The sequence below is a fragment of the Podarcis erhardii genome, assembly GCF_964252035.2.
Source record: "Podarcis erhardii genome assembly, chromosome: 14".
NCBI classification, from domain to species: Eukaryota; Metazoa; Chordata; class Lepidosauria; order Squamata; family Lacertidae; genus Podarcis; species Podarcis erhardii.
In genome coordinates, this window is record NC_138503.1 from 36,176,940 (window position 1) to 36,200,516 (window position 23,577).

The 23,577-nt window shown below is 45.3% G+C and overlaps 1 protein-coding gene across 1 annotated transcript in view; it reads right to left on the reverse strand.

Moving 5' to 3' along the window:
- The window catches only part of FBXL16 (F-box and leucine rich repeat protein 16), a 60,290-nt gene extending 37,344 nt beyond the window's left edge, over nucleotides 1-22,946 (reverse strand). The window contains exon 1 of the mRNA XM_081839865.1: nucleotides 22,689-22,946. The gene's annotated coding sequence lies outside the window, so the exon portion shown is untranslated. The remainder of the gene's footprint in view (nucleotides 1-22,688) is intronic.
- Nucleotides 22,947-23,577: the final 631 nt, after the last annotated feature.

Genomic DNA, 23,577 nt, shown 5'->3' on the forward strand with positions numbered 1-23,577 from the left:
CAAGTGAAGTCGGAGCACAATATGAAACACAATACATCAAAATTGTGTTCTTCAACCTTGGTTCTCCCAGAAGTTGTTGGTCTACGGTTCCCATCATCCTTGACCATTGGGGATCAGGGGAGTTGGAGTACAACAACATCCAGGGACGCAAGCACTGTATTCAAGCACACATAGGGGAATGAGTCAGCCATCACTTTCCCTTCTCATTGAGGAACTATGGAAAGTTGTAAGGGTCTCAAGAGCACAGCCTGGAAATGGTGGGAGTAAATCTTTAGTTTATTAATCTACCCATTGAAGAACACAGCCCCAATGCAAATACACAAAGGGTTATCATCAACTGGCTTCATGGCTGCAGCTCTCAGCTTTTGCTAATGTTAGCACTTCAGGCTGCTCTCAAGGAGAAAACAAAACAACCACTGAACTAGATAACTCTGTTTTCGAGAGGGGGAATAAGAGAGGGATAAAGACTTATCTGGATCCTTTGACGAGTAGCCTGGGGGGGGGGTCTAATAACCGGTAGCTGTGCAGTTAAGCATTCAGCAAGCTTTGGGTGGTGAACCTCACTAGGCATATGGCAAGAATAAAGTCATTCTCTGATAAATAATGCACCTCCCTTGTATCCTTTTCGCAGATGGTGCTGAGCACTCTGTAAGCTGATGTCATCCAGTTGACCTCTGCTCCTGTTGTTTATTTAGGCAGATCAATATATATTATCTGTCTCAAGTGTAAGATCCCTGTCAGGTGCTTGGAACTTATGGGGCTGGGAATGTTGCAAATTCCTGGAAAGGCGGCATGTGAGTGTGCTTGTGTGCATCCATGATCTCATTTCCTTCCTTCTACTGTTGTATTAAGCCATTTCCATACTTTTAACTGTGACCCCCTCCCCAAAGTAATAATGGGGCATGTTTAGGAATGATTGTGGTTCTGTACGGATATGGTTGCTGAAATTCTCTTACTGGTCAGATAAAGACTTCTCTAACTTACAGCTATTGTAGGCACGAACTCCCCACCCCTAAATTTCACTGGATGTTGTATGTTTCCAATTTTTTTCTACCCCCAGCAATATCAGGAGGGTGCAATGGCTAAATGTGCTTGACTGTGTTAGGCTGCAGGCACAGGGCCAATCAGAAGCTGCAATCATGCCCCTCTACCTAGCCTTCTGCCCTTGCTAAGCCTCAATGTGAGCTAATATTTAGCTTTTCATCAACAATTATGAAAGTTCCACACTAAAAAGAAATAATAACATCCCATTATCTTATTCAATTAAAGAAACCCAAACAAGCCGCCGATGCTCGCCTGCTTAGGGACTTAGTTCAGGTTGCACTCAGGACAGATGTTGCTGTTGCTGCAGCTGGGCACAACCAAAGATAGAATACAATCCAGGCTGTTGTGCAGCAAAATGGCCTTTAATTTCAGGTGTAGGGAGGGCTGCAGTATTTGGGGTTGGGAAATAAATTTGAATTTATGTCAAAGTGCATCAACATGACCCAGGCTTTCAGTTTTGTGTATTGACTGCTTCGGTGATAACAAGCCAATTAAATGCAGGTGCTTTTTTTCTGACCCCATATCAGCTAAATAACTAATGAAGCAATCTGAAGGTACGTGCAAAGGGGAGAGAGCTATTTTGTGGCAGAGGAGGCATTGTGGCCTCAGCCGCCTTGGCTCACTCTGGCCAGGACCGAAGGTGGGGGTGGAGATGATTTTTCAGTTCCCTCTTCCCCAATCCCTGTACAGTGGTACCTCAGGTTACAGATGCTTCAGGTTACATACGCTTCAGGTTACGGACTCCGCTAACCCAGAAATAGTACCTCGGGTTAAGAACTTTACTTCAGGATGAGAACAGAAATCGTGCTCCGGCAGCGTGGCAGCAGCAGGAGGCCCCATTAGCTAAAGTAGTGCTTCAGGTTAAGAAAAGTTTCAGGTTAAGAACGGACCTCCAGAACAAATTAAGTTCTTAACCTGAGGTACCACTGTATTGCATTTTAAATTTCTGCACTTCCCATTGATGTCAAAAGCAAAAAAAAAATCAGTGTGCCAGCCTCAGGGCTATTATAATATCCAGCCCTTCTCATAGGCAAGTCAGGGGATAGAGGAGACTTTGGATTCTCTAGACCCAAGGCTTTCCATGAGCCCCCTATAGCACACCCTCTTTGAAGCCCCACTGCTGGTGAGGGAAGCACCACTGGCACTAAATCGACCCTTGGGGAGCTTTCCCTTTGGGGGGTGTGGCGGCACTGTTAGAGGTTCTCCTCTCCACCAATGGAATGGCCCTTACACCACACCTAAGGCCTCTCAGCTGGCTTTTGATGGCCATTATTTTTTCATAGATCATAGAGTTGGAAATGAATCCAAGGGTCATCTAGCCCAACCCCCTGCAATGCAGAAATCTTTTTGCGCAAAGTGAAGCTCGAACCCATGTCCCTGAGGGTAAGAGTCTTGTGCTCTACCAGTTGAGCCATTTGACAGGCTTTTTACATATATCCAGACATTCTTGGCAGTTGCTGGTGCTATTTTATATTTAATTGCCCCACAAACTTATCCGTAACCATGTATCATCACGGACTGCGAGTTGTCATCCCCTGCTTCTCTTCATTAGTGATCTTGCTGCGTTATTTGGTGTTCTTTCTTTCTACTGCCTGCAATGTTTGACAATTATTACTGTATTTTAATATTTTGTTGGCAGCCGCCCAGAGTGGCTGGGGAAGCCCAGCCAGATGGGTGGGGTATAATTTATTATTATTATTATTATTATTATTATTATTATTATTATTATTATATTATTATTATTATTATTATTATTATTATTATTATTATTATTATATTATTATTATTATTATTATTATTATTATTATTATTATTATTTGGGGGGGTTTGATCTTGAAATGAAACACAGGAATCTGCCTTATTGGTCCCACACTCACAGCACTGGCTACACAGCCTGGCAGTGGCTATTCAGGATTTCAGACAGAGGTCTCTTTTAGTCTTACCTGGACATGCTGGAAATTGAACCCAGGACCTTCTGCATGCAAACCAGGTGCTCTGCCATTGAGCTATATAGCCTTTTGAGAGCCAAAGTGGAACTTTGCTGCTTAAGACTCTCAACCTACCCCCTCTTCCTCAAAAGTCTCTCATCTCCCAGGCCCCATGTAGTTTCAGCAGCCTGACAATGAAGCAACAGCCTCTCACCTCCAGATAACCCATCAAATACACTGGGGGAAACCCAAGGCTGGTTCCTATTTGCCTGCTATTTATAGACTCATCTGAACTCCACAAATCAAAGATCGGAGACAGCAAGGAAATCTATTTCTTTGGATTCGCTGTCTCTGCCTTTAAATTACCAGAATCCACATGTCAGTTTTAAAAGAGAATGTCCATGTGATACTCACATAATCCTCCCTGAGCTCATAATGGGCGCTGCAAGTATTTTCTCCTCTGCCCCGCTCCCCTTCACGTTCCTGCTCATCCATGCAGATTCAGAAAAGAATTTGTAAATTTTTGAGGAGGGGAGGGGCTGTAAGGATACAGTCGTGCCCTCCCCTACTCAAGCCCACCACTTAAGAGCAAGAGGCTACTTTGACTCAAACCACGCATCCCTTTTGCTTTGGAAAAGTTATTTCAACTCCGCTGGGTTGCTGTTTGATTTAAAGGGTTCCCAGCTTTGGGCTCCCAAGACCTCAAGCAACCTCCCAGCTGCTGGCATTCCACTGCCAACATATAGATACAGTGGTACCTCGGGTTAAGAATTCGTTCTGGAGGTCCGTTCTTAAGCTGAAACTGTTCTTAACCTGAGGTACCACTTTAGCTAATGGGGCCTCCCGCTGCCGCTGCGCCACCGCCAAGCGATTTCTGTTCACATCCTGAAGCAAAGTTCTTAACCCGAGGTAATATTGCTGGGTTAGCGGAGTCTGTAACCTGAAGCGTCTGTAACCCGAGATACCACTGTACCACTATCTCTGAGTTATTTTGTCACAGCCCTGATAGCTTAGCCAAATATGAGACATGGTTGGATTAAGCAAACTTTATTACTACAGTAAAAGCTGGCTGTAACAGGTTCTAATATGATTTAATAACAGTGTTGGGATGCTTTGAATTTCAGCATGTGCTTATAATTCTAGTCCCATTCCTATCCTGCCTGCTCTACCCCTTACTCCTCAGCACCCGCCCAGCCACCCTTCACTCACTTCCACACCCAACTATCCTGCCCCCTCACCACAAACCCCTGTTCTGTCACACTCCAATCTCAACTAATCAGTGTGCAGCACACACCATGGTGCTATCCCTCCCTCCCCTGGCACTCACCTTACCTTGTATCTTGCAAATATCTCCCCACACAAAATTTTACCCTCCACCACTTAATAGTCAAACCTCTACAAGTCTACAAGTTTGTGCTCTGAACAACCAACTGGTCATTGGCGCCACCTAGTGTTGGGCTCCCTGCCTTCTACCCTACCAGTCCCCCTGGGCAGTAGCCATCATTATCAGCTGTAGGGGCAAAGGGCTGGGCTCCAGCCCTGACATATTGCCCTGGCTGCACCATGGCTTGGAGCAGATGACATACAGAGGCCTTTTGCTTTGGCTATGAGCCAGGTTTGATTCACTTTCTCCAACTTCCCACTTGATTCCACTGGCATTCTGAACCCAGAGCCTTGGGGGGGGGGGCATTTAGACATCCCATTCCCTTGTCCTCCAATGTGGGAGAGGGCTTTGGAGAGCCCTTCCTGCTTCTCGTTACACAAAGAGAACGCAGCTGTGAAGGGGGACAGGGAGAGAGGGAATTTGTTTCCAAGCAAAGTCCATTATTTTATTCTTCCCCTGTATCTCTGGAATAGCTTTTGTCCCTCTCTGAGTCAGCTGGCTATAGAAATCAGATAATGGATCTCAGCATGGGTCATGAATCTAGACCTCCGGGGAAGGAGGAACAGAAGAAGAGGGGTTGCATGTTAGCTGGTGCAGGGGAGCGGGGAAGGACAGTGCTTGCTCTGGTATCAGCAAACACACACCTCTGGAAAAGTGTGTGGCTGGTTGGTCCTGCACTCTTGGCTGGGTGGGTGAGGTTGCCATCAGTGAGCAGAGTATCGAAGATTCTTGGAACTTGCTGTAGTTAAATAGAATTGCCAATAGCACAATGCTTTTTGACAAATCTGCAGTGTAGTCACACTGCCCTACACTGAGTCAAATCAATTGTCCATCTAGCCCAGTATTGTCTACCCTGACTGGCAGCAGTTTTCCAGGGTTTCAGGCAGAAGTCTCCCCCAGCCCTGCCTGGAGATGCCAGGGATTGAATATGGGACCTTCTGCCTGCAAAGCAATTTTCTGTGGCAAGAGATTATGGCTTTGGGTCACATGACAGCTCAATGGAGCCTCCAGGTCACATCCTAGAGGAACTGGGAAGACCCCTGTTAAGGCATGAAGGCCGGAGTTCTCCCCTGTAGCTGGGTACTGGGTATTCAAAGATCATGTCTGCACCATTCATTTTGAGAGCATCGCTTATCCCAAAGAATCATGGAAACCATAGTTTGCTAAGGGTGCTGTAGTAGCTTTGAGAGGGGCTAAATTACAGTTCACAGGATTATTTTTGGGGGGGGGAGTTGTACTTTAAATATATGTGCGGTGGCTGTGACTAGAGGCCTTCCTAGAGGGCTGGCTGGGGCTCATGGCAGCTGTAGTCCAAAACAGCTGGAGGGCACCAGGTTGGGGAAGCCTGCTTTACATTTTCCTTCTACTTCTACTCTAGTTCATCTCCATAAATCTTTAAACCTATCTACCCCAATGGAAGCACACTCACTAAGTCAATGGATGCAAATCTTTTACTTTTGCATAATAACCATTTCCAAAAATCTAGATGAGTTGTGGTTTTTTTAAGGCTTTGAAAGGGACCAACACCCACCTCATCAAAAATGCTAGATTCCCTTCACATTGCGTGAGCTGCATCTGGGTACCAAGCTATGCAAATCTCAACTGGAAAGAAAAATGCCCCATGCAAATTTCAGAATAACGGGGGTATTTATTTATTTTTTGTCTCTCCCTGTAGGAACAGTGTGGCAGTAACAAAACAAAGAGAGGGCCCTGAAGAGACGTGATAAGGAGTGCTGTGTTCACGAAGCTGGAGGACTGACCCCCCCCCCCAGCTGAATAGCTGCCTCGCTCTAGCAGGAAGATGGGCATCAGGCAACGGTAATCATTTCTCTTTTCAAATATGAATGAAGATGTAATTTGAAGTGTCATGCATGAAGCGTATGACGCCATTAGACTAATCAGCCACACACAATAGACTACTTGATTGGCCTGTAAGTATCTGTCTGGGATGCACAGTTGAATTCTGTTTGGAAGAACAAAGCAAAGGCTTGTTTCTCTCCAATTTGGATAGCGGTGTGAGCCAACACCTGGATTTAATCCTTCGTTCAGAACATCTGTACATCACTTTTCACTTCTGCGACAAACTATAAAAGCAGCTTACATACGAAACACAACACCATCTACTACAAATCAGTAAAACCAGATTAATAAAACCAAGTGAAAACAACAGGGGGAAATTATACACACACAAACATGCAAAGCCAAGCCAGTAAAGCAAAAATGATCAGGAAAATGCTGGGGTAAGTGAGTACTTTTTAGACCACCTAGCATTGAAGCAAACCTGATCTCTGCTGGAAAATCATTCTGTAGGGCAGGTGCCACCACTGAGAAGGCCCTTCCCCACACTGCAGTCAAATGAATGGCTCAGTCAGCCTCAGTAGATCACAGTGGTGGTCTATATAGGAGAAGGCAGTCTTTCTGATAGCCAGGTCTTTTAATACCTTGAAGCTCTCTCCATAGTGGACTGGCAACACAGTTATCCCCCCAAAATATTTGTAAGGGGGATTCAAGGCTGCCCCATTAGGGTAAATAAGGCACTGCCCCACCAACCTCAGTCTGCTGTCAACCTTTCCCATTTACAAGTGGTCCAGAGGGTGGGCCCTGCCTGTCAGCTTTCTCCTCTTTAGTCTCAGTCTTGCTTGTGTAGAATTCAGCAAGGAGGAGGAATAGGACAGAACTAGAATCAGTTGGCTCTGCTTGCCACTGATTCTGCCTATGAGCATCATTGGCTCTGGCTCCACCCATGGCTGGCTTCCCTGACTTCCCTAGTCCTGATGTGAATCAACTGCCACTGAGAGCTGTTTGCTTCTGCCAGCTTTGGGCACAGAGAAACACATATGAAAATAAGTCTGTGCAATAAGTCTGTTCTGTCCCATTTTCTACATTAATCTAACATTTTCCTTATTAAAAAATTCATATTTAAATGCAGTTTTCTCACAAAATTCACATTTGTAAATGCATTTCATCCTAAAATACACGTGGGGATATTATGAGTCGAGAATTGCACCATAAAATCTGGAGAAGTGTGAAATCTGAAGGGCAGCTGCAGAAGTGTGCCTAGGGTCTCTTGCAGCCCTGGCAAGGAGCCATATCGGTGCCTGCCAAAAGAGTGAAAAAATTGAACGCCTTTGTGCCACGGTGCAAGAAGGATGGGAAATTTGATCTCACCACATTTGATCTCACCATGACAGCTGCAGTGCAGAGCCACAGACATATACTACATAGCCTGATAGGTTATTTTTTTTGGGGGGTGGCGGTCTACCCCTCCCCCCAGGGGGCACTTTCCCCAACCCCTAGGTACACCTCTGGGCAATTGGAAGCTGATCCGCCCATTAGCCCTGAAGGTGCAAATCAGGTCAGATTGCAAATAATGATTTCCTCAAGAATGATTTCCTATATCAGAGGCTTTCAACCTTTTTGAGTCCACGGCTCCCTTGACCAACTACATTCTTTACGCAGCTCCCCTGTGGGATATCTGGTAAAAACTTGTGTAGTTTCATCATTTACTGGTTTTGCCCATCATTCCTTTAAGGCTTCAAATTTAAGCAGTACAGCTTTGAAAAGGCTTTTAAAAAATTATGAGCCATTCATTGCTTTGCTAAATGTTGCTTTTGAAAGTTGGGAGGAAAATGAAAACAAATTTATATAGCAATCAGAAAAAGATACAAAGTGCACTTTGAAGCACTGATATACCGCAATAGCCATTTAGTCTTCATAAAAAAAAACACACAGATCTCCCTGGTGATTGTGTGTTGTGTGTTTGTGTGCATGGTACATGTGTGGAGATAAGGAATTCCATTCCCTGCAATCCTAACTGTACCTACTTGAGAAAGAGAGAGAGAGAGAGAGACAGAGAGAGTATATGCCTTGGAACTTTACCCCATCTGAGGCAGAGACAGGGCTCAGGAACTACATTTCCCATCAGGCCTTGCAGGTGATGCAACCCTCACTTCTGCCACACACAGCCTCTTCTATTAATCTAATCTATCTATTAAGAGGAAGGCAGGAAAGAGGGATGGAGGCTGGTGCTGCCCGCGACTCCCCCCACCCACAACACATCTGACCATCTTACAAGGCACCCAAGGGCATGGTGGCACATCCGTTGAAAACCACTGTCCTATATGAACACATGCAAAGTACCCAACATTGTCGGGCAGTTGTCAAGGGCCCAAGCACCCCAACATGGCCCATGTCTGATGCCAGCCTTTGTGTCTTTGTGGTGAGCAGCTGCATCTGGAATAGGATTCCTAGCTCTTCCTTGTTTCAAGGAATGTTTCCTTATTTATCAAACCTCATTTATTTGTGAGATGACGGTGACAATAAAAAGCAACATAAGCTGGATACATTGCGCAGGTTGCAAACTAGTTTTAACTAAACATTTCTTCAAGCAGCACATAGTTAAGCTCTGGAATTTGCTCTCCAAAGGTTTACTTTTTTATTTAACATAATTTATATACCGCTTGATTGCTTAGAGGGTCTATTTTCAGTTTGCCCAAAAACAAAAAAACAAACCACACACCACACATTAAAATTGTCAACGCAAGACAAAGTTAAAAACATGCACTCAAAAACTCCAAAATATAAATAAAACAATTCATCTGAAAACTGATTAAAACACATGCCAACTTCTACACGTCTGGAAAGACTTGCCTGAACAAAAATGTTTTTAGCAGGCGCCAAAAGGAATAGAGCTGTGGGCTTGTCCACACACCTAGAAAGCAAGGGTCCAAGCAGTTTCCCATTTGCCCTGCTGCATTCCCTGGGAAAACACATTCTTCACTGCAGAATCAGAACAAATGTCGGTCTGTGGAAAAGCCAATTGCTCCAATTCAGTGATAAGGAGCAGGTTTTCCCAGAGGAAAGTGCGAGACAAGTGGCAGTGTGGACATAGTCACCAACATGGATGGCTTTCAAAGGGGATTAGACAACTTCATGGAGAAAGAGGCTATCAATGACTGCTACTCATTATGGCTGTGTGTAGTTCCTCAATACAGCCTCTGAATACCAGTTCTTAGGGAACGTTAGTGGAGAGCGTGCTGTTGGGCTCACGTCCTGCTTGTGTGGCACCAGGTTGGCCCCTGTGAGAACAGGATGCTGGACTAGATGGGTCTTTGGGCTGGTCCAGATGTTCACATTTTCCTTATTCTGAAGCTCCTCGGGTAGCATAACTCCCTCCACACACAATTACAGACATTTAACAGTATTTTTTTTTAGCTGAGACCTGTGATGCAACACCCAGGGAAGTGTGGAAACTGTTTGATAACTAGCTTGAGCTCAGTGGCTGAGCATCTGCTTTGCATGCAGAAGGTCCTGAATTCAATCTGAAGCATCTCCAGGTAGGACTGGGATTGCTCCTAGTCTGGAGGTCCATCAATACTGAGCTAGATGGGCCAATGGTCTGATGCAGCATAAGGCAGTTTCCTACTTTCCTAGGTTCTGATTTGCATGCTAGCTTAGAAAAGACAGATCAGATCAGTTTCACAGTGGACTTTGGCAAAAACCTAATCCCTCAAGCATTCCTAGTATGAAGCAACTCTGGTTGGGTGAACAGCCCTAGGATTGCTACCCTAGAGGGTATTATGTTGTTATTTAGTCGTTTAGTCGTGTCCGACTCTTCGTGACCCCATGGACCAGAGCACGCCAGGCACTCCTGTCTTCCACTGCCTCCCGCAGTTTGGTCACACTCATGTTTGTAGCTTCGAGGACACTGTCCAGCCATCTCGTCCTCTGTCGTCCCCTTCTCCTTGAGCCCTCCATCTTTTGCAACAGCAGGGTCTTTCCCAGGGAGTCTTCTCTTCTCATGAGATGGCCAAAGTATTGGAGTCTCAGCTTCAGGGTATTATAGTGACTTGTAATCATGGTGGGTGGGTAGACACAGCTGAAACACTCTGGAATACCTTGATCACGGAGGCCTTGGCTGTTTGCTCTTAGGATAATGGAACAAATTATCCTTAACTGTATGCAAACAAATCCTCTGCGTGGTAGACATTCCCCGCCATCCTGTTTTTACAGCAGGGTTTCCCCAGTGTGCAAATGTCTTCGTGATCTATATCATCTAACCAGCCTCGTGAGCAGGGTTTATTCTGAGTTCAGCATTCACCAGCACTCAGTTCCAAAACCCAAAGAAACCCTCCATTAAACCCAAACCCTTTGGAGGTTAATGGGAGTCGCTGTCTATCGCAAGAGTGAACACACCAGCGCCCTGCAGGGTTATTTACACAGAGAGGCCTGGCTTTCACCCTCTCTGACATCCCACTGCGAGTGGCAGAGGCAGCAAGCACAGCCCCTCCCCTCTCCCCATCCCCCTCTGCCTGCAAATTGCTGCAGCTTTTGAAAAAGCGAACATATGGCTCGCCTTCACTGGCTATCTGAGAACTTAAAGGCAATGCTGTTGTGCTCAGCAAAGGCAGGCTGCAACCTGAACACCCACACACCCCACATCAGTTTCCCTTTTGGGATCTCCTGCACAGTGTGCTTTCCAATGATGTTTGCATCTACCCAGCAGGGGTGCTACCCTATTCCTCTTAAAACGTATGCTCCAAATGGCTCCATGTTTTGGTTCGTGTCCCTAGTAAATTCATGTCCCCTGCCTTTTGGGGATGCCTTGTTACATTCCCCCCCCCCCCTTGAGAGTGTGAGTTGCTAAAGTCGTTCTTCTTCAGAATTCAGCTGCGTCCCCAGACTCCCTGGAAGTGAAACCTCTGAGCGGGGAGCAGATGCCTCCTCTCTAGTGTCGAGGCAGACATGAGGACACTGAAGCACTGTGCAGTTCACAGCCTGCCATTTCACACTCAGCAGCTGCTGAGCCGCATCTGAACTGCTGGTCACCTATTTTGGGACAGCTCTGTTTTGTTTATTTTGAGCAGAAAGGAACAAAACCCTCTTCTGGCTTTGGAATTGCTGGAGGAGAGAGGCGATTGCAAAGCAAGCAAAGAGAGCACAAGGAAGAGATAGAGTCAAGCCTTTAGCAATGGAAAATAAGGACGGTGGAAGGTCTCAGGACCACTCATTCTTGGGTCCTTCAAATGAGAATTGGCGTGTTGTGAGCATGTCCCTATTTATTATTATTATTACATATTAATGACTCAGTGCTGAGCAGAGAAGCACCAAGCCAGACAGATTCAGCAGATACCATCATCCTTCTCCCACAGTACCTCTGGGTTTCCCCACACTATTCCCACTTTGACCTGGAGATGCCAGGTTTTGAACCTGAGACCTTCTGCATGCAAAGCAGGTGCTCTACCACCAAGTTATGGCCGGTTTGCTAAAAAATAAAATAACGGAAGCTTCCAGTCCTCATGGCTATGATTAAAGGGCTGACACATCAATAGAAGCCTGGGAAGCTGGCTTATACCAAGTCAGACTATTAGTCCATCTAACCCAATATCAGGACTCTGGTCCTGGCATGCTCTGGTCCATGGGGCCACGAAGAGTCGGACACGACTAAACGGCTAAACAACAACAAACCCAATATTGTCAACACCAGCTGGCAGAAGCTCTCCAGGGTTTCAAGAGACCCCTGGAAGAAGCGTGCAAGGACCTGACTACCACAGCACTCTCTCATAGGAAGCTGCCTTAAACAGAGTCAGACCAACCATCCCATCCAGCTCAGTATGGCCAGAGCTGACTGGCAGCAGCCCCCTGGAATTTCAGGTAGGAGCATTCCCCAGTCCTATTTGGAGATTTCAGGGTTTGAACCTGGGACTGTCTGCGTGCAAAGCAGCTGCTCTGCCACTGAGCTATTGCCCACTTGCCCAGCCCATCCCCGTGCCATCACAAGCGATCAGGAAGATGAAGGCCTTCTCAGTAAGTTGGTGGTATTGGTGAAAGTGACTGTTTCTACATCACACACAAAAATAGGATAAGAGAGGGTGCAGAATTGCAAATTATATGCAATTTGTAAAGAATTACTATGATTTTAAAAGAAACACAATACTTTTCACCACAGTGGAGAAGACTCTGAGCAGATGACCTCTGCTGCAATATCTGGAGGGTCGAGGAGCCCCCACCTCCTTGAAAATCAACCACAAAAACAGACAGGTGTCCCTGGAAGGAATAAAATGGTTGGGGGTGGGTGGGTTCAGGGTTTGTTTGTTTTTGTTTTTGCATCTGATCACCTGCCATTAGCCACACTCAAGACTGCAAACTCTAGATTTATGAGGAAGAGAACAAGGGGCTCCAGGATGAAATTCTGCTGCAGAGTTGTTTGAAAAGAAAAGCCATTCAAAAAACTGAAGCCGTTAGTGACTCAGCTGAGGGCACATGAGGATAAAACCAAGGTTTCCTGAAGATGAACCACAAGACCGGACAGCTTCCTTTTGGTTTAGACAATTGAAACCAATAGTCGGCTGTTCCCCCACAATCACGTTTAAAAACAAATATATATACAAATCCAGTGAGATTCGAGAACCCTGTAGCAGCAGCAGATGAAGAACTTCTGGGTGTGGCAAACAAGGGACAGGACAACATGATCACCAGTTTCTTTTTTGAATATCAAGATGCAGTTAAAGGGTCAGGAGGAGAACCAACAAAAGCGATGTTGGCTGAACAAGTTTGATGCTCTCTAATACAGATGGCACAAGAGTGAGGGAGGTGGGCAAATGCGCCCATTTCATTTTTTCCTCATTTTTCCAAGCTTAAGTTCAGTTCTCCACATTTTCACATCAGTTTGCAAGAAAGAAAGAAAGAAAGAAAGAAAGAAAGAAAGAAAGAACAAGTCCCTATTAAAATTCACCAGCATTTTTGTGCGAGTTTCTCATACATATTTTTGGTATGCAATTTTGACCAAAGCATAATTTTTTGCAAAGCCATTTTCCCTAATATAATGCATTTTTGTATTTGTGTTCATGAATATATGTATTTTTATGCACGCTTGACCCCAGCATATGCATCTCCTTGCTTATGCAAGGATTGTTATCTTTAAAACCAGACTTGGAATGGATAGATCGGCATTTGAACAGAGCTGGGGTGGCAAACTAGTGGCCTTCCAGATGTGGTTGATCTCCACAGCAACCGGCATGGCCAGTGATCAGGGATGATGGGTGTTGTGGTCCAAAAGCATCTGGAGAATCACAGCTTACCCAGCTCTGAAACAGAGGATGTCTTCAAATAGAGGACTTTCCTCTGTAAAGTGGGACATAGGGACAAAGACTGCCATGTTCTCTGGTCTATGGTAGACATGTAAAATAGTAAAAGACTTCTGGGAAATAATATACAATGAATTGAAAAAAATGTTTAAGATAACTTTTATTAAAACAACAACCCAGAAGCCTTTTTACTAGGGTTAACAGGAGACGAAATACCAGAAGATTTAAAAAGACTATTTATGTACGTGACAACAGCCGCAAGAATGCTACTTGCCCAGAAGTGGAAGGAAGAGAAAGTCCTAACTAAAGAACCATGGATAACCAAGATGATGGACTATGCTGAAATGGCAAAGATGACCGTGAGGATCAGGCACCAAGATGACAAGAAATTCAGTCAAGAGTAGAAAAAGTTTATAGAATACCTTAAAGACCACTGTATATACTTAGAAACATAAACAGCATTGTTGTAACACACATAATGTAATATGAGTTAAGGAGTTCAAAAAGGAGATAATGTGGATTAGAAAAATGTAATTCTATATCTATATCTATATCTATATCATCTATATCTATATCTATATCTATATCTATATCTATATCTATATCTATATCTATATCTATATCTATATCTATATCTATCTATATCTAAATAGATATAGGGGGTGGGGGGAGTCCAAGGGATCTGAGTAATCCCAGAAATGTAGAAATTGAAAAAGATGTGGGTGTATAACAATATCGTCTTGAAAAATGAAAAATGAAATATTAAAAAAAAGACTGCCGTGTTCTCAGGCCTCTGTTCCCACCTCTGGTTCAAAGGAAGACTCAGAGGGGAGAAGGCATCACGCAGGGAGGCTTCACCTCCCGCTCCAGGACCTTCCTGGTCAGATGACATGGCTTCACCTGATTCATTGGACTAAAAGCCCCCTGCCCCATGCAATCTTCACTGCCCCTGGGCCCCAGGAACCTGCAATGGCCCTTTGAGAAACAAACAGGCCTTCAGAGGCAGGCAGGGCCCACAGCCAGTCAGACCAGTGACAATTCATAAGGAATCAGCCAGGCTGCTAAGACAACAGCTCTTCTTGGGAGAGTTGCAGCCAGCTTTTGCCACAGTGATCTGTCCAGGGTCCTGACAGACCTGCCTTGTTGTGATCCTGCAGAGCCTACCTTGACTCTGCTCTACCAGACTGGACTTTGCATTGTTATTGCTTGTGACTCTTCCTCTTCCTCGCATAATCCTGCCTTGCCAGGAAGTGCCAAATCCTCAACACAGCCTTCCCCAGAAGCCTTGAGCCAAGCTAGAAGAGGACATCAACAGGATAGGTTAGATAGTGCACCCTCTCTACGGTTTAGCCAGCACCTGCTGAAGACCTTCCTCTTCCAACAAGCCTTTCATATAGATATTTACATTGGAATGCTTTTAATATATATATATATATAGAGAGAGAGAGAGAGTTGTACCTTGTTTGTCGAATGGAATCCTTTCCAGAAGTCCGTTCGACTTCCAAAAAGTTCGCAAACTAAGGTGTGGCTTCTGATTGGCTGATTGGCTCCGGAAACAATGCCAACAGCCAAAAAAGACATTTGGCTTCCAAAAAACATTCGCAAACTGGAACACTCATTTCTGGGTTTGCGGTGTTCAGGAGCCAAAACGTCTGAATACCAAGGCGTTTTACAACCAAGGTACGACTGTATATGAAATTGTTTTTCATGCTTTTCATCGTTGATTGTTTTATCAGTAATGTGTTTGCTGCCCTGGGCTCCTCTGGATGGACAGATGGGATGATACAATAAACAACAACAACAAGGCATATCATCATTAAGGAAACTCTACTGGTCAGTTCACCTATGCATCACTTGCTGGTGGCAGCATCAAGCAACAGGTTGAATGTGTGAATGAGCCACCTATTGCCCACTTAAGAGTGTTCCTGTCACCAGATGCTGACTCAGAGGCAAACGCTTTGCCACAGAGGCAGCTCCTGTATGCAGCTATGAGAGCTGAGGCGGTTCTGTTTGGGTAATCTTACCATCTCTTCCCTTAGGAACTCGTTCAAACAACTTTCTTGTGAATACTGTATTAAACTTGGGAGGGTGGTGGTGGGGAACAGGTCTGATATTTTTGGAAGTGAGATACTGTGAAAATTTAAAGGTACTAATTTGTGACATTTAAGTGCAAAAGCTTTTCTGGCCTGAAGGGAAAGCTGTTTTGAATATCTCATTTTTTCAATATATATTCAGCAGAGTGAGCTACCGGGTTCAATTAATGTGACATCTAAACTGCTCACTGCAGCAATTGCCTCACTCCCCCCAAATATTTTGTGCAATCGTTTAGAGGTTTGCAAACTTCAGGCAAGTAATGATACCTTTCCCCCACCTCCTGAATTATACTTTTTTTTTTCTAAATTAAAGTTGGAGTGTAAGAACAGCCCTGTAGTCCAACACCCTGTTCTCATGGAAGCCAGGCAGGTGCCTAAGGGAGGCCTGCAAGCAAGACCTGAATGCAATAGCACTGTCCCTATAGGAATGGAGGAAGCTGCCTAATACCACCCCAGGCTAGCTCAGCATCATAGCTACTCTGGCAGGTCTTCTCCATGGTTTCAGGCAGAGAAGGATCTTTTGCATCACCTGCTATTTTGTACAGTGGCAGAGTATCTGCCTGGCATGCAGAAGGTCCCACGTTCAATCCCTGGCATATCCAGGTAGAGCTGAGAGAGACTTGCCACCTGAAACCCTGAGGAGGTGCTGCTGGTCATTGTAGACAATACTAGGCCCAATGGACCAATGATCTGAGTATGAGGCAGCTTCCTATGTTCCTATCTAACTAAAAATGCCAGGAATTGAACCTAAGGCCTTCTGCTTGCAAACCACATGTTTTACCACTAAGGAGTACAATGCTGCCCATTGGTAAAGTCAAAAGTTTTGTTTTCACTCTATTAATGTGCTACATTTCCTCAGAGGGACACCCTTTCCTCCAGGTGCTTTGAGAGGCAGAAACAGTAACCAGCTTTTAAAACACTTCTTAAACATACAGTATAGGATTGCATTCCTCTAATGCCCCATCTGCACCATTTGAAGCATCATCATACCACTTTAAACAGTTGTGGCTTCCCCTAAAGTTTCCTGGGAACTGTAGTTTGTCCAGGGTGCTGAGAGTTGTTAGGAGAAACCCCCTTCCCCTCACCCAGCTACAACTCCAGGTGTGGTTTAATAGTCAATCCCTCTTCACAAGGAATTCTGGGAACTGTAACATTGGACATGACCCCTCTGTGTTCACCCAAGCCGTCCTAGATTCTTGATTCCCAATTCTTAAACTTTTTCATTCATGCACTGCTCTATTTTATCTATGGTTGTTGTTGTTGTTTAGTCGTTTAGTCGTGTCCGACTCTTCGTGACCCCATGGACCAGAGCACGCCAGGCACTTCTGTCTTCCACTGCCTCCCGCAGTTTGGTCAGACTCATGTTTGTAGCTTCGAGAACACTGTCCAACCATCTTGTCCTCTGTCATCCCCTTCTCCTTGTGCCCTCCATCTTTCCCAACATCAGGGTCTTTTCCAGGGAGTCTTCTCTTTTCATGAGGTGGCCAAAGTATTGGAGCCTCAGCTTCACGATCTGTCCTTCCAGTGAGCACTTAAGAATGGATCGGTTTGTTCTTCTTGCAGTCCATGGGACTCTCAAGAGTCTCCTCCAGCACCATAATTCAAAAGCATCAATTCTTCGGCGATCTGCCTTCTTTATGGTCCAGCTCTCACTTCCATACATCACTACTGGGAAAACCATAGCTTTTACTATACGGACCTTTGTTGGCAAGGTGATGTCTCTACTTTTTAAGATGCTGTCTAGGTTTCTCATTGCTTTCCTCCCAAGAAGCAGGCGTCTCTTAATTTCGTGGCTGCTGTCACCATCTGCAGTGATCATGGAGCCCAAGAAAGTAAAATCTCTCACTGCCTCCATTTCTTCTCCTTCTATTTGCCAGGAGGTGATGGGCCCAGTGGCCATGATCTTCGTTTTTTTGATGTTGAGCTTCAGACCATATTTTGTGCTCTCCTCTTTCACCCTCAATAAAAGGTTCTTTAATTCCTCCTCACTTTCTGCCATCTTTATCTATGGTATATAGTTTCAATTCTGGTTTCATTTACCTTTTAAAAGGCATTTTATTCAATTGTGTATATATATGAAATTTATTTTTATATTAAGTAGATTTAAATATAGAGAGTTAAATAAATAAATAAATTTCTGCCTGAAGGGCTCAAGAATAAGGACTCCCAGTCCAGCGCTTCTGAGTGAATCACTGTGCTGGACCCACGTCTGCAGTGGAAACAGGAAGAACTGGGGCACTGACTCATGCCTGATCTCCTCTGAGTGTGGCTAATCTTGCTACCTCTCTGCAGCAGCTGTGATTGGGTCATCCAATCACACCTGATGCAGAAAACCAAGAATATAAACATAAGAATATTAAAGGAGCCCCACTGGATCAGGGCAATGGCCCATTTGGTCCAGCATCCTGGACCCAAGCACAAGAGCAGTTCTCTCCTCACTTGCAATTCCCAGTAACTGGTATTTAGTGGCATACGGCCTCTGACAGCAGAAGTGGTACCCAGGTATCATGATGGTTTAGGAACGTAAGAAGAGCCGTGCTGGGTCAGGCCAAAGGCTCATCTAGCCCAGCATCCTGCTGTCAACGTGACCAGTGGAGATTCCTATGGGAAGCCTGGAAGCAGGACTTGAGCACAACAGCCATCTCCTCACTTGTGATTCCCAGCATCTGGTCTTCAGAGCAGTGGTGGCAGAGCATAGCCATTGTGTCTAGCAGCCTTCTCCAATTGTCTTTCAAAGCCATCCAATTGGGTGGCCATCAATATATCTGGTGGGAGCAAATAATATATTTTTATCTATGTACTGTTGTATGTCTTGAATCCTCAGGTGTTCATTGTGAGAGAGGGAGGATTTTTTCCTCTCTATCTACTTCCTCCATGCCATGTATAATTTCATAAACGTCTAGCATGTCGCCTTTTATTCATCTTTTCTATGAACTAAAAAGTTCCAAATGCTGTAAGCTTTCCTCTAGGAGAGTCGCTCCATCCTCTTTATTTATCGCCTAGAGAACAGTGTTTGCGTGCACCCCAAATTCTGGAGAACTTTTGGCATATGTGCCATTTAAAATTTTCTGAAAGGGATCCCCACAATGTACCTGCACAGAGCATTTGAAGGTAGGGTGGTCAGTTATGCATTAGCAAAAATAAATAAATAAATAAATAAAGGAAAAAAGGAAAAAAGGAAAAAAGGAGTAAGTGACTCACTGGAGATGGAAGGAAGTCCTTCTTCATGCAGTGCATAATTAAACTATGGAACTCACTGCTACAAGGGTCCATGATATAGCCACCAACTTGGATGTCTTTAAAATAGGATTAGACAAATTCCTGAAAAATCAGTTGATCAATGGCTGCTAGGAACAATTGCTATGTTCTTCCTCCATGATCAGTTGCTGGAAACTATGGGGTGGGAGTAGCTGTGCTCTTGTGCTCAAGTCCTGCTTGAGGGTTGCCCACAAGCATCTGGGCAGCCACTGTGAGAACAGGACGGTGGGCTAGATGTGCCATTGGCCCCATGCAGCAGGCTCTTCTTACATTCTTATGAGAGTCATGTATAATGAATGGTCGGCTTGGGCCTTCAGATCCCTCCTGAAGAGCCACCTTCTCTTTTAACCTTTTCGCACAGCCTCCCACTTCCCACATCTAACTGAGCCTGCAGCCAAACCTCAACATGTGCAACTGAAACAAGCCGATATTCCTCCTCTATTTATTCTGGCTGCACTTCCCTCCTTTTCCTTGGTTTAGACCAGGTGTGGTGAACATTAGGCCTTCCAGATGTTGCTGAACTACAGCTCCCATCAGCCCTAGCAAGCATGGTCACTGGCCAGGGATGATGGGAGTTGTAGTTCAGCGACATCTGGAGGGCCAAAGTTTTCCCCAACCCTGATTTAAATTGGAAGGTCCTCAGAACAGGGATCTGTCACCTGCTACTCTAGCAATACAAATGGATGGAAATCCTTGTTATGATAAGGAGGCTGCCCTTTTATCGACACAAGAGTGTTCCTAAATTCATTTGTGAAATATTTCAGGATACACAGTCACACAGTACCAGCATTGCTACCTTTTAACAACTTTTTCTCTCTTTTTTTTTCAAGTGAAAAAAGCAGGAATTTTGCAGATGATTTCTCCACTAACAACCCAAAACAACAACCTCCTACAGGAGGAAGTGATGGCCATCAACTTGGATGTCTTTAAAAGAAGACTGGGCGAATTTACAGAGGAGAAGGTTCACTGATGGCTACTGGCCAGGATGGCCCTGTTCTGCCTCCATGGTCAGAGGCAGCAATGATTCTGAGTACCAGTTGTGGGAACCACAGGAGGGGAGAATGTTCTTGTGCTCAAGTCCTGCTTGAGAATTTCCCCACAGGCATCTGGCTGGCCATTGTGAGAACAGGATGCTGGACTAGATGGGCATTGTCCTGATCCATCAGGGATCTTCTTATGCCCTCCAGATGTTTGGGGCTATTGTTTCATCAGTCCCAGACAGAAGCTGCCACCCTAAACCTCTGGAGGGAACCAGATTATGAAAGCCTGTCTGAGGGCTTCTCCATACCTTCCTTTGCCCCACCATTTCTTCCAATGCAGTGCATTGGAACAAATGGCCATTGGGTTTTCCATGGATTTTCATTTGTTCTGATTTAGTGCGAAGGAGAGGGTTATCCCGGGGAAAGTGTCACGTCAAAGGCAAAACCACTTGGACCAGTGTCTAGAAAGTGTGGGTCAAGTGTGAAACCGCTTGGACCTAATCTTTTTAGGCACAGGACAAGCAGAAATGTGGATGAGCTCTTACACAGCATGAAGCAAACACCAACCAACCCAGCATGCTGAAACTGAACCTTGGGTGACCCCTCGCCCATCTTTCTAATGGCAGGCATGGATCCCACAGAAAATAGTTTCTTTGAGCATATGCAAAATGTTTTGTTTGCCACTACTGAGAATAGCCACAGCCAGCTCCCACATGTCTGGGCTTAGCGATTATGGATTTCCAACGCAGCAGGCACAATTTAACCAGGGAATGGCCATTTTTAGAACAGAAACAGTGAAGAACACAGCCCACCATAATCTGCTCATTGTTTCTGTTATTATGGGGAATCAGCACAGCTAAACTTGCACGACTACCAGCCCTGTTTAGTTAACAACTGCGGCGTCTTTCGGTGCTAAATTAAGACTGAATTATTATCAGCTCTCTCACACACCTTCACAATGTTTACACCACAACCCTCTTTTCATATCAGAATTCAGTTCTCAAACAGAGAGGGCAGCACATCTGGCATATGCCGGAATATTTTTCACTAACCATTGGAATTTCCAACTGACCAGAAAATAAAAATGGCCTAGGCTTCTTCTTCTGCCTTTCACAGCTGCTTCATGGGCAGATATCAGCAGGTGAAGCTTTTGGAGTGCAAGGACACACACCTGTTCATCTGACAACATCTGTGGCCCAGCTCCAGCTATTGGGAAAGGTGCAGGAGCAGAGGCTAGAAAAAGAGTTGGCAACTCTACTGCTTGTTAGCAGTAGGGAGAGAACCACATCTCACCAGCTGCCACACTCATGGAACAAGGGATCAAGATTTTCAGGACACAGCACACAAGTTGGAGCCTCCAAAATAGTCATTTTAGAAAGAAACCGAGCCCCAAATTCAACGAGAAAACAGAAGCTCTCCAGCTAGCCACAGACCACTCTCTTAAGCATGGGAAGAAAGCTGCAGAGATATCTTCCAAACAACACAGCCCTCGCATCACCAACCCAAAAATAAATCCACTGCATTTCGAAACAGTAACAGGCAAGCCAAACAGCATCCTGCTAAAATCTGCCATTGGTGTCTCCTCTATGGCTGCTGATCACTACAGTGCCATTCCAAATCTCGGCTCTTGGCAGTCTCTAGGCAGAACCCCCAAGAAGACTATTTGCTCTTTTTATGTGTATACATATATATATGGGAAGGGGAGCTTATGATAGTGCTGCCACTTTTTAAATTAAAAAAAAAAACCAACCCTTCTGATGTGCCTTTAATTACAGAACCCTGAAAAAATGTAACAGGTGACACTTTCCTGGGTAATTTCTTGTTCTGCGCCAGTCAACCTGTTTTTTATTTTTATTTTTGTACCAGAGGTTCTTAGGTAAAAAGCATAGGTATGGGGGGGGAGGTCCAGAAAATTAAATTTGTGCAGACCAAATCTGTGCATGGAAATAATTCTTGACGAGTTCAGTGGAGCTTACTCCCAGGCAAGTGTTCCTAGCAGTGGACTCAAGACCCACATAGAAGTGGATATATGACATCAAACAAAAAGGCTTGCTTTATTATTATTTCTTTCTTATTTAAAAAAACAACAACAAACATTTTTCAACCAGGATAGAAGGCAAGAGTCCAAACAGCAGGGCCCTCTTCTCTTTCCACTGGGCAGAGAAGCAAAATCCGAAACAGTCCGGTCAGGCTCGCCCTGTTTTCTTTCGCCCAGTCTACCTTCTTTCCAAACTAAGAGATCCACGTGGGGCCCAAAAATCAACCATCTCACCGCCACATCCTCTCAGCTAGCCAGCCCAGATGGGGATCAGGAAATGGCGCCATCAAGACACCCCCCAAATCCATGAATCACAATAGCAGCAACACCCCCCACCCGCTCCCCCAAAAAGAATGACAACAACAACAACAACAACAGTGTGTCCCACTCAACACGCAGCCTCTTGATGAGATCGCCTTGGTAGCGATCCACTAAAATTTCCATTCAATGCAGCAAACCAAAACTGGGGGAGGGGGGTGTTTGAGCAGGAGGGGTCAAATCCCCCCCCCAATCTAAAAACAACCACCACCTAGGCTGCCAGTCTATATTAGAGTATCTGCTGGAGACAGATAGAAACAGAGTCGGATCCCTGTTAAGCAAAGCAAGGAGGTTTGTCCTTATGTAACACTGGCTTTGAGATGCTCTGATCTTCATTGAGGAGGGATGTAATTACAGCCCCTGGATGGTCTCTCCCTTGGTGGTGCAAATGCAAGAAAAACCCTCTGGGTGGGATGCCGTCCTACAGACATCAATACCTGGTGGGAAGGTATTCAGGGGAGAGGGAGGGAGGGAGGGAGAGTGTGTGTGCAAGCGTGTGAGAGAGAGAGAGAGAGATTTGTGCTGTAAAGGATTAAATACACAGATGCAGCATGCTTACCTCCAGGACAGTCGTTTTAGCTCATGCCATGCCTTCCGCACACCGACGGCCTTTTCATGTAAAGAAGAGAAGCATCAGGGACCGGATGGAGGGATGCCAGAGGTGGGGGGGGGACAGCAAAGAGGAGTCGAAATCTCCCTTGTTTTCCAATCCAGTCTGATGGAGAACCTCAGCCAGGAAACCTTCTTCCTTCTCCCCTCTCCTCCAGCGCACAAACCTCCTGCTTCCAGCCTGCTCAGAGGAGAATCCACGGCTGGTCTCTGTTGTTTTCAGAAATGGAGATGGGAGACAGAGGGAGGGGAGAGAGAGAGAATAATACTAACAACAACAACCTGGGGGGGGGGGCAATACTCGGGGAGATGCATCCCACCAGATCAGGATGAATGGAGCTGCAGAAGAGGTGGCAGCGATGGGAAAATAGGCGTCCCCTTCTTTTCTCTCCTCCTCTCCGCGCCCCCCCCCCCCAGCAAAAATCAAGAGATGGTTATCCAGAGTGCAGGGAATGAAAGATGCTGGCGTTGGTTCTCTCTCTCTCTCTCTCTCTCTCTCTCTCTCTCTCTCTCTCTCTGCCTGTTTCCCTCCCTCAACACACACTCACATGCACACACACCCGCTTGCAGGCATGTTCATGCACGCACCCTCAAGTGTCGTAGAGCAAAGCCAGTTAAAGAGGCACGGCTGTTATTATCAATAATGCATGACTGCAGGCCGGTGAGTCCCATCTCTCTCTCTCTCTCTCTCTCTCTCTCTCTCTCTCTCCCCCCCCCCCCACCTCTGCACACTCACTCACACAGAGAGATATACACACCCCTCCTGGCTTGGATCCTAAAGAGATTACAACAACCGCTCGCTGTGAATAAATACAAGGGCTCCCCACTCTCCTCCTTTA